Source organism: Eptatretus burgeri, chromosome 4 (assembly GCF_056783735.1).
Source record: "Eptatretus burgeri isolate ZD-2024b chromosome 4, Ebu_testis_v1, whole genome shotgun sequence".
Classification (NCBI taxonomy): Eukaryota; Metazoa; Chordata; class Myxini; order Myxiniformes; family Myxinidae; genus Eptatretus; species Eptatretus burgeri.
Genome location: NC_140964.1, coordinates 74,978,014 through 74,993,013, shown reverse-complemented (window position 1 = coordinate 74,993,013; position 15,000 = coordinate 74,978,014). Strand labels below are relative to the sequence as shown.

The window sequence follows — 15,000 nt, the reverse complement described above, 5'->3', positions numbered from 1 at the left end:
CCAACTGTAGTTTGTTTGTGGTAATATTCCCTGGGATGGTTTCTAAGGTATTGTTGAGGTTCTTCATTATCATTCCATTTGCTCCAATTAGCACTGCGTTCTAATTACATACAATTTGTAATTTCAGCAATCTTCTGCTTCCAAGATTTTTTTGACTTCATTTTTCAGATCCTGGAATTTGGTTATTTTCCTGATTTCCACGTTATTTAGACAAAAGTCGTTCAGTACTGACATGTCGATTAGCAATGCTTTCCTTTTTGTATCTGATCTGATGTCCAGTCAAGTATGGTGCTTTGTTTTCTATGTTCATGCTTGATTGGATCATCAGGTCATATGGGAGCATTACATCCTCAGTTTCATCAATCGCTTTTGGTTCGTACTTCCATGATTTTTATGAGACTGGGATATTAAATGTTTTGCAGATGTGCCAACGGATTACTCTTCATACACTGTCACCTCTCCACCGAAGGTTGCTGGAGTTTACGTTTTCAGCCCTGACTGTTTGTCTGTCTGTCTTTGAGCAGGATATCTCAAACAATTAGGGATGGATTCGGATGAAATGTGCTGGACAAGTTCGGTGTGAAAGAAGGAAGAATTCTTTCGATTTTGATGAAAATCCAGATCAGGATCTGGATACTATAATTTTCTAAATGATTCTTCACCATTGAGAGATGTGCCAAAAACGGTAGGCAGCATGATATTTCAAAACGTTTGGATGGATTATGACAAAACTTGCTGGATGAGTTGGTTCGGTGACGAGAACAAGCTGATTCGATTTGGGTTCAGGTCTGGATGCAGATCAAGCCTATCAGTGGGATAGAAAACATAAACTGGTCAGCCTGGCAGAGGGATGTGCTCGACCAAGTGCCATTGTGTGTGTGTGTGTGTGTGTCTGTGTCTGTGTCTGTGTCTGTGTCTGTGTCTGTGTCTGTGTCTGTGTCTGTGTCTGTGTCTGTGTCTGTGTCTGTGTGTGTGTCTGTGTCTGTGTCTGTGTCTGTGTCTGTGTCTGTGTCTGTGTCTGTGTCTGTGTCTGTGTCTGTGTCTGTGTCTGTGTCTGTGTGTGTGTGTGTGTGGCTGTCCAGGGCATAACAATCTTACCGTTTTATCTTTTGCCACCAACGTCTCAACAAATCCCTGTTATGTGTTTATGGAGAAGACTAATCATTAAATTTTACTAATTTTTTTTTCTTTTTCGTTTTTGCCATTTTTGTCAAGTTTCAGTACAAAGTGGACACGGATCGGCTTTGCATTTTCAGATAGTTTCTAGTTACCTTTCTACGCTCTGTCAATTCACTCTTCCATGAGCCCCAATCTTGCAAAGAAAGCAATAATAATATATATGACAAGTCTGAAGACGACGATGGTTCACGAGCGGTATTTGACGATGTCGATTGTTTCAGAAGTCAAGGATGAGACAATGTGATAATTTTTGACCAAGTTATAAAAATGATCAACATGATGTGGTACGAGTGACAGGTTATTAGCTGCAAAATGTCGAAAACCCGGTTTCGTTCAACAACTTTAAAATTTGACCTTTGCATAACCTTTAAAGGTCGCAAAACAATGTTGTGGACATTAAAATAAGGAAACAGGATACGTGCTATAGCTTATTGGAGTTAGTTCGTCGAAGAAGGTCGAAAACCCGGTTCGATTCCCACAACTTTGAAAATTTGACCTTTGTGAACTTTAAAGGTCAAAGGTCAAGGATTATGACCTTTGGTGCAAAACTTCCTCTGGAACATTCCAGGAACAATATAACGTCATATAGGCTATATGGCATTTTGCACTCCTCGGATTTTCCATACTTTGATGAAATCAGCGTAAAAACAAACTTGAAGGGGGCGCCACGGGCAAGGTGTTCGAGATTGAGCAATATGGTTTCAAGACTTTAAGTGGGGAATGACCTCAAGATTATGCATAAAAAATATTGTCATCCAAGCTCTCAAAGTTTGGGCGGTCGTATGATTTTTGTCAAAATTCGAAATTTTCTAAGTTCGTGACCTTGACCTTGACCTTGGGACGAAAATGAAAAATCGAGCTCTGTGGGGCTATGCAGGTGCCATTGGGCTAACCAAATACCGAAACCCTGCCAGATTCGACAAACCCCTCGGAGAAGAATTTTTTATGTCAAAATTCGCAATTTTCTAAGTTCGTGACCTTGTGACCTTGACCTTGGGACGAAAATGAAATTCGAGCTCCGTGGGCTATGCAGGTGTCATTGGGCTAACCAAATACCGAAACCCCTGTCAGATTCGACAAACCCCCTAGGAGAAGATGCAAATTGAAATCGGCTACCCCCTAAAAACACATGTTTTTTGGGCGTGGCTCCGCCCATAATGGGCGCACCACGCCCATTTTCAGAAAAACACAATTAGATCATGATATCTCCCACCAACATTTTATCAGGATCGGATCAAAACCCACGGAGCTATGCTCGGGACAGACAGACACACAACAATAACGAATATAGTGGTCACTTATTTTTTTCGTGAAAATATTTTTTCGTGAACCAACAGTTTAACAGGAGGAGCCTCACCAAAATAATCCTTTGATTCCAGAGGGATCTGAAAAATTCCTTTTACTTTGTAAGTGCTGAATCGATGGACATCCAAATCATCAGACAGAGAGACACAGAGAGACACAGAGACACTTGAAGAATTCTTTCAGGCTGATTATCTGGATCAGCTTTCCTGCTCTTTTTCCCAAAGTGTACGTGACCCAAAATGTTTTCTGTAATGCTTTCCTTTTTCTTGAAATTTTTTCAACATACAAGTATATAATGAGGAAACATTTTATTTCTAAAATAAATTTTATTTCATAAATTTACTTCATGCAAGAAAATAAATTATTTTTCATTGTTCTCGCCTTGTTCTCATTTGAGTCCAGTACATTATCGGAGATAATATGTTTCCATATTTTTATTAAAATGTGGGGTGTTTTTTTTTTTTTTTAGAAGAGAAACAACAGTCGAGTATCAAGGATTTCAAAAACTAAAGTAACTTCATCTGATCTTTGTGGAAACGTTCCCTTTGTGTCCTGTGAAAACAATGCACCATGGAGCAGAAATCTACTTTGGTGACTTTCACAGAGATTTCTGGAGAGGCAGCTGGCTTGTCCACATTCAGTTGTGAAACACTTGTGACATTACTTGTGCCTGTCGGTCAATGATTGGCCGTGACATATACATGTGATGTCACGTATCCATTTCAGCCAATCCTGGACTCCACTGCCACCGAATATAGTGATATTTCCTATGTGCAACAGCAGGAGTGGCCAACCCACTATGCAAACAAGAACGGCACTCGGTAGAGCATTTACGCTTTGGATCCCACTGCGATGCCAGATCTGTTTCTGGACCTTAACGAAAATCAAATCGGCTTGCTCAGGTCACCGACCCAACACATCCACCAAGTTTTGTCATAATCTGTCCATAACTTTTTGAGATACCATGCTATATATCATTTTTTGCTCTATCACTCAATGGTGAAGAATCACTTAAGAAATTCCAGAATCCGGATCTTCACCATTATCAAATCGCTTTGTCCTTGTCACACACACACACAACCTGTCCACCAAGTTTCGTCCGTATCTGTCCGTAACGTTTTGAGATATCCTGATAACAGACAAGCAGGCAGACAGATAAGGGTGAAAATATAACTTCCGTCCACCTAATGTGATGGAGGTAAAAATGCATTGCAGCATAATTACTTCATTCATATTGGAACGGCTGCTCAACGACACAAAGGAAACAAAAATAGCAAAGGGACACAGAACAAGTTTGAAAGAAAACAGAAAAAAGCAGCAATGGTTCATGTTGCCACATGAGCAGCGCAATTGCTCCCTGAAAATAAAATAGAAAGTCTGGTTTTCTTATGAATATGAAAAATAGTTTGTGAGGAAATGTTTGGTTTATCTGATAAAAAGAGTGAAACAAATTTGTCATATTTTTGTCTGTGAATGCTCCAGGATCTGAGTTGCACAAATGATCGTCAGGCAGGCACAGGCCTGACAGAATAGGCCTCCAAACTGAGGGCCTGGTGCACTGCTCTCCCAATGTGCCGCAATCAATCACACTGACAGGCTCGGTAATAAACGTGCCGGGCGCGGATATCGGCTGTCCACAGTCATCAGGCAGCTCTGCGTAATTAGGCCGCAGCTAGGCCGGACAGCCTCCAAAATGAATCTGTCAATTATGGCGTCGGTGCTAAGTGGTGGCGCAGTTTGAGACAGAATGATGGCTTGTTCGAGACTCATGATAGTGAGTGTTTGGGGGGGGGGGGCAGGAAAGAATTCTTCAATGCAAGTTATTTTCAAGTGTTTTATACCAGCAGTATAGCAGGGTGTTTTTTTGTGTTGTTTTAACAAGAAAGAAAATATGTATGTCGTAAATATCTCGACCGCCTCCCTCAATTGATAAATGATGTCCATATTCTGTTGATCATCATCTTCATGACAGCATGCCAAAGTGTTTCCCATCATAATAGGAAATGCATCACCACAAATGAAACTATTGTTTATTTGTTTATCCTCCTCATTTATAGCCATAAGGTACATGAGATTGTCGAGGAAGTTCTATGAGCTAAGAATTGCTTGCACTCCTGGGCGGGTCGCCATTCCGACACAGGATACTCGACTGAGGGTGCAGGAATTTGTGATTTGTTCAGGACACCAGCAATAACTCACCCACTCTTTGTAAAGGACACGGTGGCATCCTTCACGTCCACCGAATAATGCCAATCACCAGGGTGGCAGCTTATAGCTCGGTCAGGATTCGAACCCAGGTGAGAAAGCTCAGAGATAAGTGCACATACCTCTTGGCTATTCTGCCAACCCAAAAAAAGCTCTTACTAATCATTTATTGTCTTGATCATGGAGTATCATACAATGCTCCTCACCTTTTATATGGTTTGTAAATTGGGGGTATCTGCTGATTACCGATGAATTGATGGGGTGGGGGGGGGAGGTGGGGGAAAGGGATAAATTGAAGAAAAAAAACATGCATAATTGGGTGTAGGGAGGAGGATTGGAGAGGGAAAGAAGGCTCAGGGAATGTGTTGGGAATATTAATGTGAGAAGGGATTAAAGGAAAAATTGAGGTAGGTGAGAGAAGATAAAGGTATATGCAGCTAGAGGGGGGTGGATTGGGGTCAGAAATTCCGTTTCATTTGTGTTAAAACTTTATAGTCAAGGAATCCGTCAAGCTAAATAATTATGCAATGCACTCTTGCTTACTTAATGGATCTTACTGGATTTTGAGACATATAGCGTAGCTTATGTGGCCCTCTTCACGGTGTCTTAAACTCTAATACATGGGTTAAACTTCAAGGGATGGTCAGACCAATGCTTGTCAAGCTCAGACTTAAACTGATTTCGAGTGCCCGACTCAATCGCAGGACGAGGAAGAGAATTCCAATGATTTATACACCAGACAGAAAGGCACACTCTGATTTTGGTCTTAAAATGAAACTTCTTCAGCTTGAGTGAATGCCCTCTTGTCCTGGTCGACTCCTCCAGTGTAAAAAAACGAAACTTATTGTAGTCCACATTATCCACTTCTCTAAAAATTTATAAATTTGAATCACCTCTGCTTTACTTTCTCTATATTGCAAGAGTGGTTAGACCAAGTGCCTTCAATCTCTCTGGATACTCTTGTCTGCGAAGTTCTGGTAACAGTCTAGTAGCTCTTTGTTGCACCTTCTCGAGGCAGTCTTCATCATTCTTGTAAAAAATCGGGGCAATGATACTGAGGAGGAAGTCAACGTGAGATGGAATCAGCAAAATGAACCAATGTTATCTCCTGGATTTTTTGAACATCGTAAACAAACTTTGGTGCATCACGGGTGATGAAGGTAGTGGTCAAGTTTCATCAGAATTGTGTCTGTAGTTTCTAAGAAGAAAGCAAATACCCATTCTGGGGGGCAACCGCTCCCCCTCACCCCCCCTGTAGATCCCCTTAGACCCTGATTTAATTTTATTTTTATTTATTTATTTATTTTCAACGGCGTGAGCAAACTTTGGTACATCTCGGGTGATGAAGGTTGTCGTCAAGTTTCATCGAAATTGCATGTGTAGTTTCAGAGTGGAAAGCAAATACGTCTTTTGGGTGGCAACCCCCCGTAGACCTCCTTCAGGCCCGGTGTTTTAATGCCGTGAACAAACTTTGGTACATACTTGATGTTGAACGTTGTGGTCAAGTTTCGTCGAAATTGTGTGTCGTTGCAGAGAAGAAGTTGCATGTGTTTATGGATAGACGAACTGATGGATGGATGATGCACCGTCCCATAAACTCCCCGGAATGACATTCCAGGTGAGCTAAAAAGGTGAGCAAACAAATTGCAATTATGCTTAAAATTATGGAGATAATTATCTTACCTTAAACTACCTCTCAAAGAGAATTCTCGAACTGATGAGTCCACTATCTGACCAGTGCTTCACAGGCAGGGTGTTGCATCAAAAAGTACACCATCCCTCGAATGGGACGTTAAGTTAGGAACCTGTCTGCCAGCACTGAATACATATAGAATAGTGGACAATACAGCAGGAGAAAAGAGGGATGAAGCGGTGCAGGCGAGCAGAGAGTGTGGACTTTCGGAGATTGACACGACAGTGATGCTTGATGACTGTATTCATGCTGGAAGGAAGGTTTGGAGAGCAGTGGAGGGCTGAAAGACAGAGGATGCAAGAGCAGATGAGGTGCAGTACAAAAATGGAGGAGCGTCCACTGACTTGTCTCTGTTGAAAGAGTAGTAGGTTTGATGGGTGATGCCATCATTTAAAAAAAATTTTTACTTGACCACATCCAGGATGTGGGGGCACCAGCCCAGAAAAGGTGCACTGCTCCATTGTGCTATGACTACAAATCATTTGCAGGCTCTAAGGATGTATAGAAATGCCAAGGAAGGCATTGGCCCAACAGACATTCTGAACCTGGCTTTTGGGTTCTGTTTGGAAATATGGATGAAATCAACAGAATGTTGATTTGAGGTATGCGAACTACTCTCGGAAGCAATGAGAAGCTGATGTTTTGGGTGTTAACCCTTCATCGGAGCAAAGAGATGACCAACGACTAAAACATCAGATTCTCCTTGCTTCCCATGGCGGTTATCATACTTCAATCAACGTCTTCTTGATTTTGTACATTATTGACCCACGCATGCAAAGCGAAAAAGCGAGGTTAAGCAACTGGTTCACTTCTCTATCTATCTGTCTGTCCTTTTGTCTACAAACGTCAGTTTATGATTGACGAACAACTTAATTTCAATTGAAAGTTATATTTACCTACGCATTCTGCGAAAGGTTATGTTTTGGTCGGCGTGTATTTATTTAATATTTATTTGTTTATTTATTTGTAATCTTGTGATTCGTATAACTCAAAAAGTATTAAACCGAATTGCATGAAATTTGGTGGGATGATTGGTTATTAGCCAGGAAGCATTCGATTAGATTTTGGGATCGTTCGGGTCAAAGGTCAAGGTCAAGGTCACGAAAAGGTCAAAATCGTCTTTTTACGATAACACGGTCAATTTTTATTCAATTTGCATGCAACTAACGCCAAAATGTTCAGAATTCAACGCCTCATCTTGTGATATGCAATATGATACAATGACGCCCATACTCTTGTTACCGGTTAGGGGTCAAAGGTCAGGGGGGTCACGACCTTGAAAAATATGCGGTTTTTGTCATAACGTGGTCAATTCTTGTCTGCTTTACATGAACCCAGCACCAAAATGTTCAGAATTTAATGCCCAATCTTGTGACACAATGACGTCATAACACATGTCACCGGTTGGGGTATAATGTCGGGGGGGGGGTCACGCCCTTGAAAAATATGCGGTTTTCGGCATAACTCAGTCAATTCTTATTCGATTTGCATGAAACCAGCATCAAACGAGATTACCTTGTATTCACCGAGCTTGCGAGTGAAGACTCGCCAAAACGACGTGAGTTGATTGTTGTTTAGTCCGGAGCCCCCGAAAGTCGGGGGGGGGGTCATGACAATATAGATATGTGGTTTGTGTCATAAGACCATTCATATGAAACCAGTTTCCCACACTCATACCAAGAACAAAAAAAGTAGTGGCGGTGAAGGTATGCGCTCCATGAGTGCCCGTTCTAGTTTGAACATGAATCGGAAAGCAAACCTGCAGTTTAGCAGCACTTTGGCTCTGAATTTGTCCTGATCGCACATGCACAGAGAGGAGTGAGATTTTTTTTTTACTCTGTCTGCCTGTCTGGCAGTCAAACAAAATTGAAAATCATTCCAAACAGGAAACTTCATGTTTTTAAGAATGTCATAAAGGACACAAACAACAAGCACTAAGAACTAATGTAACATGTTAAATAAGGTGATGAAAAGACACCTGTGGTAAACTTCCAACAGTAGTAAACCATCTGGAATATATTTTTTTCGAACAACCCTTAAAATATTTATTTTATTTCAATTGAATGATGTACTTCAATACTGGAGAACACAAATTTTCTTTGTGGCACTTTCAAAACCTTTCTGTTTAACAGTACTTGGACAAAATGTTGCGGCATTTTATGTCATGACGACCAATCAAATTTGCTGCTCGTAAACCCCGCCCATGTTGTTGATGTATTATATTTTTCCTCTAGTTATGTGATTATTATATTTATCTCAAGACTGTGCGAGGTATGGTGTTCTATTTGAACCCTCTGGTTCTACCTGTTTGCCGAAGCAGATCTACAGTCACCTTCACTCGCAAGACGAGTTCTTCATTCTCCTTTGGAAATGTGGTCTATTTAAAGGAATCAAACTTTTTCGAAAGATTGACCATTCAAGTGGATGGCTGGATTGGCATGAATGTAATTTACGAGAGACATGATTAGGATTGAGAATGTCTGGCATTGAAAGTTATCGGTGCCATCTGAATTTCTGATTTTCCCAAGTTTTTCCTTTTTGAATTAAAAAAAAGAAACTTTAACCTTGCCTATATGTCTCACATCCATCTCCTCCACACTAGCATATAAGGACTCTGTGTTTAAAAAAAAAAGAAGATAAAAGATAAGTTGTTCAGTCAGACAAGTTCTTCATTCTCGTTTGGAAATGTGGTCTCTTTGAAGGAATCAAACCTATTCGAAAGATTGACCGCTCAAGAGGACAGTTAGATTGGCATGAATGTAATTTATGAGAGAGGAGATTATGAGTGAGACTGTCCTGGATTGAAGGTTATTGGTGTCATCTGAATTTATGATTTTTTTCCCTCCCAAGTTGTTTTTTTAATTTAAAAAAAAACCTCGACCTTGCCTGTCTGTGTCCCATATCCATCTCCTCCACACCAGCATATGAGGATAAACCAGCATCCAAGGCAGTAGTTTCACCCTTTATGGCTCTTCAGTTTAAAGCTGGTTCCCAACTAATTTTTTTTTTAGATGCGTGTATATGTGGCCTTATATCAGATGTAATATAATTATTGCAACTATATATATATATATATATATATATATATATATATATATATATATATATATATATATATATATATATATATATATATATATATATATATATATATATATATATCTTATTTTACAAAGTAGGGCTATCAATGATGCTTCAAGTCGGTCCTCTCCTTAAAGCTATCATACTATAATGAGTATAATTTCGTGTCGTGTAACTTTGTGCCGTAAAACGGAATGTTGAAGACTGCTTTAATGACTTATATAGGGAATATATCCATGTTTACATGAGATATACATGTCTATACTCTCGTACTTTTACAGCACTACCTGAATTTTACAACATTAATCAAGATGTTTTAGTTGAAGTCTTCATGTATTTTGTTGCAGTTATCACTTTATTGAGCCTTCCCAATGTTGTGACCCGAGATCCTTGCAAGTACTTTCTCGACCTCCTCCCAACCCTCCGCTCCTCCCATTCCCGAATCATTAAGCACTCTCTTCCCAACATGATGAATGTAAGAGATACATTTATTGATGGTTATGACTATCCAACTGTCCTGCACAAAAATCCATAATTTTGCACTTCCCAGACCAAACCTTTATTCCATATTGAGGACAAGCCATTGCAAGCTCATCATGGATCGAATGAGGCAGTTTCCTTATCTTTCATCTCTTGCACTTATCTTTCATTTGGATCTGAGAAGCCGACACTTTATTACTCTCTGCAGGCAGGGCAGTTTTCGTTAGGACAGCAGCTTTAGGCCACAGAGTTGGGCCCAAGCAGCACCTGCCAATGAATCTCTGTAAATGCAGCCACAAGAGTCAGTGAAGGTGACTTTGCCGCAGGGCGATTGTAGCCCCATCCTCTGACTGCTGTGGCTCAGGCTATGATGAAACAAAATCAGGTCAAATTTGCACCAGGAACAGCATTCAACACATTCCTACACCACTTTGTTTTGAAAGTAATAATGATGTAATAATCGATAGCTAAGTTTTAGTGAGAGGAGAGCTTATCATCACAAAGTTTTCTTTTGTTCATCGTTTTGATTTTGTTTGACAGATTTTTTTTGTATACAAGGTCAATGCTCATGGAAGAGCGAGTACACTTGATGGATCAGGACGCAACAGAACAAAAGGAACGGTAGAGCGAGGTAGGAAATGCCACCAGCAGGGTTGAAGGACAAAATACAGGGAGACTTGGACAAATAATTGATGTGGGGAGGAATGAGGGGTAGGGTAGGACGCATGGGATGGACAAGATGGATACAGAAGCATGCTGTCAGCACAATTTCCTCATGTGCATGCCAAAACAATTCCAATTAAAAAAAAAAATTGCAGCACATTCCACTGCGCTCTCTCGACACCAATTAACTGTAATTTGGAAGTCATTTGAGTTCTAGATCCAAATCCTGCTCAACAAATGTTGATCAGGGTTTGATTCCTACATTTATGACGTCGAATGTCAGAGTCAGGGGGTTCGAAAAATCGCACTCCTGATGTCAAAAATAATGTCCGAGGACCCGTTAATCCAGGATTCTTCAGAGCTGGGAACTTTCAACCTGAGGGATGGTTCAAACGGTCTTTTGTGGCACTGTGTTCAGTATTATTCCACTTTACAGCTCCCAAAGGTCACCCAAATGATCCAAAATCGACGGCATATACACATGAAAAGCAGATAGCTGAAACAGTTTTTTTTTTAACCTTTTAAAGGGTTTATTTGAAAAGCAAAGTACAAGGAAGAGGGTCAATAAGATGTTCTAATAAATTGAACGAACCAAGCGAGTCAAAAGATACAGAGATAAGTGTGGACATGCAAACTTGTATTCAAGAAGGAGAAATAAAATGCAACACCTAACCCACTGGGCACCACATATCACACTCGTACAACAAGACTATAATGCAAGTGAGACCACTTTGTCTCTACGATGTGGTGGGTGGAAGCAGGACTCGATGCAGTCTGCTTTAAGAAACCAGGAGTGAGATGAGAGCCAGTGACGTTGGTGTCCAAAGATGAAGTAACACCGCCATGAGTAGGGCCAGCGATGAGTAGGCCTTCAAACAGGCTACCTGGTCGCCTTTGTTCTTTTCCCCAACTTTCCCCCATCTACAGCAAAACAAAGCAAGAACATGACTGAAACCTTCAACACCTGATGAAAACAGCTGCCAGATTCAGCCTGAAATTCAACAGCGACAGGTGCAGCATCAAAAAGCCACAGATTCAGTTCTTCGGTCTCATCTTTGACCAACAAGGCACCCACCCAGAACAAGGAAAAGTGCACACAATCCAGAGCATACCAGATCTGAAGGGAATCTGTGAACTTTACAAGGCACTTGGTATCATCACATAAATGGGCCCCTTGATAACAAATCTGTCCGACCTCGCAGCTCACCTTTGTGAGCTGGTAAAATCAGACCAACTGGAATGGACAGTGAACCACAAAGGTTCACAAAGTGAACTGAGCCTTCCAAAGGGTCAAGAACACCATCTGCCACGAGATGGCCTAATTTGATTCAAATAAAGCCACGACACTGCAGGTAAATGCCTCCACAAAACACCTTGGTGCTTGCCTGATGCAATAAGACAACAAGCCCAACATCAAGCATGAAATGCTAGCCATCATGGGCAGATGCGAACACTTCCACACTTTCTGATATGGTCACCCCCTTCATTCCCAAGAGTGACCACAAGCCCCTGGAAATGATCAGTTTGAAGAATCTGACTGCTGCTCCTCCCTGACTGTTATTCCACCCTGACTGAAACAGGTGCTACTCCATCCATCCATTGGGACCACACTCTGTGCAGAGCGTTGGTGCTGCCTAAGCAGTCTCCTGGGCTATTGGGCACAATCCTGGAAGGGTCGCCACTCCAACACAGGATACCAGAAAGTTGGCACTCATTTTGCCAACTTTGGAAGGAGGACAGGCTGAGTCAACCCCATCTGGTGTTAATTCAGCAGCCAACAGGGCTCAAACTCAGGACCCTTGGATCCTAAGCCAGCCACTTAGCTACTAAGCCACCTTAGCTACGCGACCTACCTGTGCAATTTCCTTTCTCACTTGAATTTTTCACCAGGGCTAGTGCTCCCCAGAGGTGTTTTTCATTTACTCATGGGCATTCCATGTTTTCCCTGACCAGTTTGCCTCTGTGGCCTCGGATGGATTTATCACAGACTTTTCGCGAGTTGTTTAGTTTTCTCGACACTGCTCTTCATTTGTTTCATCTCGTGATTCCCGAGCGGTTCGTGTTTTTATGAACTTGAACCCGAATTTTCACCAGTGAATGCTTGTTCCAACTGTTCTTCAATCCACCTTGTAACTGTTGAGTAGGAATTGTGCTTATCTTCTTTACAGTATCTACTGGTTCACTAAATAGGGTGCCACCTCCATTTTTCATCGGTTTTAACCTTGATGTATCTACGGCCTTGTGCTCATCAGAGTTAAGACGCTCACATCGATTGGTACTCCAATGATGCCCTTTGTTCATGTTGAATGGACAAAAGGTATCATTGGAGTACCAATCGACATAAACATCTTCATTCAAAATGAACAAAAACGTTTTGTTATTTTATCTCCTTGCTTCCTGGAGACCGATTCCACTGCTGTTCATCACATGGATGCACAGTTTGAATCTCCGTCAAGAACCAGCAGCCTCTCTCCCCCAAAATGGGTCGTGATGCCGAACCCCCCAAGGACACCCTCGAGGGTCTGTAAGTATGCATATCGAGTTTTTCAACAAGATTCTCCCAAAACTATTGGAGGATTTGGCAAACAAAAGTACACAGACCTCATTCTTTTTCGTATAGATACAAATATATTCGTGTGAAGTTGCTGATGTAAATATTGTTGAAAAGGTGCGATTTAATTAACTATAGTATTACCGAAATAACAACTTTTAGACTTCTAAAAATTGTCAATGAATCGACTGTAATTAAAATTAAATTATTTTTGCCTACTTTGGAATGGAATATTATATAATCTTTCCAAGTCATTTGTTGAATTTGATGTATTTGTTGCATAAACTATGTTGGATTATATCTTTCCTTTTAACATACTTCACGGATGTACCCCAGGCCACAACACCCCCCCCCCCCAAAAAAAAAACCTTCCATGCCATCTGCCCCTAAGCACACACACCTTGTTAACTTCAGGAGCTAAATGGATTAGACAGATTCAGTCACCGCAAAGTGAATGCCAATAAGGCATTGGCTCCGACCTCGATCTGTTCATTTTGAGTGCAGCATGGTCGAACGAGGCAGTGCGTGGACAGGAGAACGTGGTATCGAGGCCAACGCGAAGGCCACAAAGCAGGCCTGGAATGATACAAGGAACAAGTTCAATGCAAACATTACGAGGGGCTTTGAAAAAGTTCCACAGATAAGATGGTCAGAAGAGTCCAAGACTTGCCAACTTTTTCTTTCTCAAAACATAGATACATACGATGAGTAAGAAAGTGTTTCTCTTCCTTTCTGTTGATATTAACTTGTATTGAGAAATAAATTAGAGTTGGTGCCTCTTGGACTTCTCTGAATATCTCGTTCATAGAAGTTTTAATCTTGCGTCAACTGCCTTACCAAACAAAGGGTTCTGCGAGTTAGCAAATTTTGCCTTTCAAAAGAATCCTCCTTATTTATAGGTTATCATGGGTAACATTTTTGATATGATCAGGGGAATTTCTTCCAGTGCAGGTTATTAGGAGTGATCTCCAATAGGTTATCACAAATGATATTTTCATTTCATTGTTATGGTGGGAAATCTCTTCCAGGGCATCACAAGTTAATATCTTCCAGTCGGGGTTATCCTCTGGTAATGTTTAACAATTCGTGTTATCACGTGTATTGCCATCACGACAGGGTTATCATGGGTCATTTCCTCTGGTTCTTGTTATCAGGATTAGAGTCTTCCATTTCAGGGTAAAGGAGTATTGCCCATTGGTGAGGGCGTTGATGGTTATCTCCTCTAATCCGGGTTATCAAAGGTAATATCTTCAATCACATGAAGACGTCTCTGGCCCAGCAAATATCCTGCAGTCTGAGATATCAGGGTAATCTCCTCGAGTCCAGGTTATCAAGGGCAATGTCAGCAGTTGAGCTGACTGATTACATTCCAAAAATGCAGGTTATTTGGTTGAAATATATCCAGCAGACGAAATATTTAAGAATCATAATACTCATTAGTCACAAGTCAAAGACAAATTGTGTGTGTGTGTGTGTGTGTGTGTGTGTGTGTGTGTGTGTGTGTGTGTGTGTGTGTGTACGTGTGCGCGTGCATCATGGGTTATTTCTGTGTGTTATCATGGATTATGGGTTATTATACATGGGTTATCATGGGTGATTTCCTCTGGTTATCATAGGATATATATATACATATATTTAAATAATATATATTTACATGTATTTAAATATACTAGTGCGTGCCCGTAGGTGCGGGTCCGTACGTGCCTGGCCGTACGTGCCTGGCCGTACGTGCAAAAAAAAAAAAAAATTGTGATGTCAGTAGTGATGTCATAGCACGGTGTCCTGTCATTGGTTGATAAATAAAGACATAACTTGGGAACCGCTTGTCCGATTAATATCAAAC

The 15,000-nt window shown here is 41.0% G+C and overlaps 1 long non-coding RNA gene across 2 annotated transcripts in view; it reads left to right on the top strand.

Moving 5' to 3' along the window:
• The window catches only part of LOC147028377 (uncharacterized), a 75,306-nt gene that overhangs the window by 36,752 nt on the left and 23,554 nt on the right, over positions 1-15,000 (top strand). For both annotated transcript variants that reach the window (XR_015057549.1, XR_015057548.1), the window contains exon 2: positions 6,223-6,320. This is a non-coding gene — a long non-coding RNA (uncharacterized LOC147028377). The remainder of the gene's footprint in view (positions 1-6,222; positions 6,321-15,000) is intronic.